Source organism: Hibiscus syriacus, unplaced genomic scaffold, assembly GCF_006381635.1.
Source record: "Hibiscus syriacus cultivar Baekdansim isolate YM2019G1 unplaced genomic scaffold, ASM638163v2 tig00002237_pilon, whole genome shotgun sequence".
NCBI lineage: Eukaryota > Viridiplantae > Streptophyta > Magnoliopsida > Malvales > Malvaceae > Hibiscus > Hibiscus syriacus.
The window spans coordinates 2,219,140-2,224,583 of NW_024061918.1; positions in this window are offsets into that span (position 1 = coordinate 2,219,140).

Below are 5,444 nucleotides of genomic sequence, written 5' to 3' on the forward strand. Positions count from 1 at the left end.
AAAATTTACTCTCTATTTTGTTTTTCTTTTAATTTACTCCTTTTATTATTATTATATATATATATATATATATATATATATATATATATTTTCTTTTTCACGTTGTAATTAATTTTTTTCTCTATTTATTTTATTTATTTAATCTAATATATTTATTTATACATATATATTTTTATTTTTATTTCTTTTTTTCTTCTCTATTTATTTTATTTATTTAATCTAATATATTTATTAATATATTTTTATTTTATTATTTTTCCTTTTTTGTTTTTGTTTTTTATTATTATTTTTTTACCTAACGTTAAAATTGTCTTTGGGGCTTGCCTAGTTAAGATCCTGGTAATCAATACACATGTGCACTTTCCCGTCTTTCTTTAGAACCAACACTATGTTGGCCACCTATTCCGAATATTTGGCCACTTGAAGGAAACCAGCATCGAATTGCTCCTTGAACTCTTCTTTGATCTTAAGGAGCATTTCAGGTTGCATTATCCTTAGCTTTTGTTGTACGGGTTTGCATTTTGGTTTAATAGGCAGTTTGTGGACTACCATATCTATATCTAGCCCCGGCATGTCTTGATACGACCACGCAAACACATCTATATATTCTTGAAGTAAGACTATCTAGTTTTATCTTGCTTCAACTGAAAGATTTGTGCCAATTTTGACCTTAGTTCTCTCATCTTCAGTGCCCAGATTCAAGACTTCGATTTTCTCTTCATATGGTAGTATTTGTTTGTCTTCTCTTTCTACCATTCTCAACAATTCGGTAGGTAAGTTGCACTCCTCTTCATTTTCACATTCATCAATTTACTTGAGACAAATGGCTGATTCAATATCCACCTCTGGATCAGGATCATCAGTTCCTGCATTATTGTTATCTTAGGACCTGAAGGAAAAAGGAAATGTGTATACGTGAGAGGAAAATATCCCACACGAAATGATTGAAAATTAAATTTGAAAGAGAGTGAAACGAAGTACTAAATGAAAGAATTAGAAAGAAATGAAATAAGAAAGTGTTTGTTATGAAAGAAATTGCATCTTTTATTGAACTTAAAAAAAATGTTTATTCACCCTTACAAAAGATCACCTATTGCCCCGGGTATAGGCGAATAGGGATAGTTTGAATATTACTCTGAAATAACTTTAAAAATCATAGTTAGTTCTTTCGCCAACCAGTTGCTAAGCATAAACACAGGTGGCAGTGGGCAGATCTCGGATCTATCTGCATCTTCAGCATTCTCTGTTACTATGGCGTTGATACTTAAATCTTTCAAAGTAGCTTCGTAAGCTGGTTAGGTGGTCTCAAATACATAACCACCTGACTTAAACATGTTGTAAAGAGATGGGAATACCATGGGTTCCCATTGAAATTCATTGCCACTCAATCTGGCCAACCTTCTCTCTAAGTTCTTCTGAATTTCTCTCCTCTTTTATTGTTGACTGGGATGAAAACCAAGCCCAAACTGATCCAACTTTGATATAAGAAGGACGAGATTAATCATTCCTTACAGCAACTTCCCAAATCCTCTTCCTGTCTTAGCTCCTCCTCCCAAGGTCTGTTTGATTTCCATCTTGGTGCACTCGGAAAGCCACAGTTTGGAAATCTTTCTTCCTTTATCCACAAATGTGGCATTCACAAATTCTAAGGAGAGGAATGAACATTCTACTACCTCCTCATCTACTTCAATGTATGGAGCATCTGTGGTCATACTCACCACAATGTCTTCTTCGGCATTAATAATTACCAGAGCTCCATCAATGACAAAGTTAACTTTTTGGTACAGCACCACCTTGATGAATCCAAGTCTTCCCAAAAGACAATTGTAGGAAGGCATGATGTCCATCACTAAAAATTCAATGTTGTAGGTGGTCGGTCCGATGGTTAAAGGCACCTCAATTTTGCTGATTACCTCCCTCTTGGTCCCATCAAAGGCTCTGACCACGCTTTGGCAGGTTCTCATGTGAGAGGTGTTCATTGGCAGCCTTTTCAATGTAACTAAAGGCATCACATTAAGGGCTGACCCATTTTCGATTTACACACTCGGTAAGGCGTGCCCCTTACAGTGAGTGGTGATGTGTAATACCTTAGCTCGACCTCTTCCTCCAGACAAAATCTCATCATCTGAAAATGAGATGAGATTAGCAGCTTGAATATTGTTTACCAGTCGATCCATCTTGATGACTGGTATGTCTTGTGGTACGAACTTGGCTTTTTTCGTGTCCACACATCTTAACAAGTCCTGATCCAGACTTTTCTTATATAGTGTCTCACTGTCAAGCACAAACCCTGATATTATTCTTCTAATAGTTCTCTTATAATTCTCAGCGGTCTGTTCTGGATAACTCTGATATCTTATATATTACAAGATATCATAATACCAGGGGTTTTCATCATCTTCTTCTTCTATGTTAAAACAATGGAAAGGATACTCATAAGCCTTCATTTCAATGGGTGATATATATGAATATTCGTTCATCTTAAATGATGCCACCACTGTGGCCAAGGCATCTTCCATTTGATTCTCTTCTTTGGACAGGTAATTAAAAGTTACTTCTTCAAATTCTTTAGCAAGTTCCATAACCAACTTACGGTATTGTACAAGCTTGGGATCTATTATCTCTCATTCTCCCCTGAGTTGGTAGATTACCAAAGCTGAATCCCCATATACCTTGAGCATTTTTACTTTGCATTCAACAACAGCTCTAAGACCCAAAACACAAGCTTCATACTCGACCATATTCTTTGTACAATCAAAATTAAGCCGACTAGTAAAAGGATAATGCTCTTCGTCTGGTGAGACCAAAATTGCCCCGATTCCATGCCCCATGGCATTTGAAGCACCATCGAAGTTTAACTTCCAATAGTTACTAGTGGATGTAACTGCTTCTTCCACTGAAATGGCCATTAAATCCTCATTTGGGAAATCAAAGCTCAACGGCTCATATTCCTCCGAAGCCCTACTTGCAATGAATTATGCTATAGCACTTCCTTTAACTGCTGTCCGATTTACATACTAGATGTCAAACTCGGATAATAGGATCTGCCAACGAGCTAATCTTCCAGATAATGCAGGAACACCCATTAGATACTTCAAAGGATCAAGCTTGGATATAAGTCGAGTAGTATGATACAATATATATTGCCTAAGCCTTCGGGTAGCCCATACTAAAGCGCAACATAACTTTTCAATTGGTGAGTATCTAGTCTCACATTCAGTGAACTTCTTACTCAGATAATAAATAGCCCTCTATTTCTTCTCAGTTTGGTCATGTTGCCCCAGTACACACCCTATGGAATTTTCATAAACTGACAAATAAAGGATCAAGGGTTTGCCTGATTTATTCTTGCGAAGAAGACGAAATATGGGATCACATTTTTCAGTCAATTGTGAAATAAACCGAGCTATATAATTCAATCTCCCCAAAAATCCTCTAACCTCTTTATGTGTTCTTGGGGTGGAAAATCTTGAATGGATTTTACTTTATCTGGATCAATTTCAATTTCCTTTCGGCTCACTACGAATCCCAAAAGCATCCCAGATATCACTTCAAAAGTACATTTATTTGGGTTGAGTTTTAGTTGACATCTTCTTAGTCTTTTAAAGAGCTTTCTTAAATTCCTAATATGTTCTTGCTCTGTCTTGGCTTGGAAAATCATATCATCGACATAAACTTCTATTTCTTTATGCATCATGTCATGAAATAATGTCACCGTGACCCTTTGATATGTTGATCATGCGTTCTTCAATCCAAGCGACCTTACTTTATAACAAAACATTCCCCACATGGTAACAAACATCATTTTTTCCATATCTTCAGGGTTCATCTTAATTTGATTGTAGCCAGAGAAACCATCCATAAATGAGAACAAAGAATTTCCAGCAGTATTATCCACTAAAGTGTCTATATATGGCAAAGGAAAATTATCCTTTGGACTAGCTCTGTTGAGATCTCTGTAGTCGACACACATTCAAACTTTCTCATCCTTCTCTAGCACTGGGACAGTATTCGCTTCCCACTTAGGATATTTAGCCACCTTAAGAAACCCGTCATCAAATTGTTTTGTCATTTCTTCTTTAATTTTGAGCAGCATCTCAGGTCTCATTCTTCTTAGTTTTTGTTGTACAGGCTTACACTCAAGCTTTATCAACAGTTTGTGGACAACCAATTCTGTATCTAAACTTGGCATATCTTCGTATGACCAAGCAAACATATCCTTGTATTCTTAAAGTAATTTTATCAAATCTTGTCGTCCTTCAACAGACCGAGTGGTACCAATCTTTACTTCTTTTTTATCCTTATCCGTCCCTAAATTCAAAATCTCAATAAGCTCTTCATGAGGCAGAATCTATTTATCTTCATTTTCCACCATTTTCGGCAATTCAAAAGGTAGTTCACATCCTTTATCATCATCATAATCTTCGATTTCTCCTTGACACATAGGCTTCTTGAAATTAATCTCCGAGTCAGGGTCATTAGCATTCATATTATTGATATCTGAGTTCTTGAAAGAATAACTAAAGAGAAGATATATATATATATATATATATATATATATATACATATATACATATGTGAGGATATTTTCTAATATAAATAAATAGAAAGAAATAATACATACATATATATAACAAATAATGAAAAAATGTATGAGAGAATGTTTGTCATTTTGAACTAATGGAATACATCATTTATTGAAAGCAAGTAAAAACAAACAACTTAACCCTTTACAAAAAATCACCCATTACCCCAGGGTATGAACAATAGGGGAAATTTCTAATGCATTACTCTGTAAAAGACTTGTAAACTACAGGCAGTTCTTCCGCGGTCCAATTGTTCAACACGAAGCCTGGCGATGTAGGTTAAATGCACGTAGCTCTCATTTCTCCAAACTCCTTATTGGTTATAACATTAATGCCTAAATCCTCCAAGGCATTCTCAACCATCACCTTATTGTTCCTTGAATTTGAAACATATGCCCTCCTGATATTAAAGTGTTGCTTAATGGAGGGAAGGTCATGGGTTCCCAGCACGGGTCCTCACAAGTCAATCTTGCCTTTCTCAATTCCTGACTCTTCTTGATGCCCCTCAGTTTTTCCTTCAAAGTTAGCTGATACCCTAAACCAAGCATGTCTCTTTTAGTAATAGGGTAAATTGGATTCACCAGACCTTGCAATTGACTTCCTAACCCTTTTCCAACTTTTACTCATGAATTCTCTCGATCCTACCAACACGCGCTAATATCTCATTCATTGTTTTCTATCTTTCCAGAAACACACCTCGGGTAACTTTAATTTGCTTTCAAAGCTTCTGTCACAGTATCTTTCACGAGTTACTATCACATTTTCATGATTGATGCATGTAAAAATGCTTAAAATAAATCAATGTGAATGCAAATGTGGATGCCAAATACAAATGCAAAAGGTGTTAATTCCAAAAGT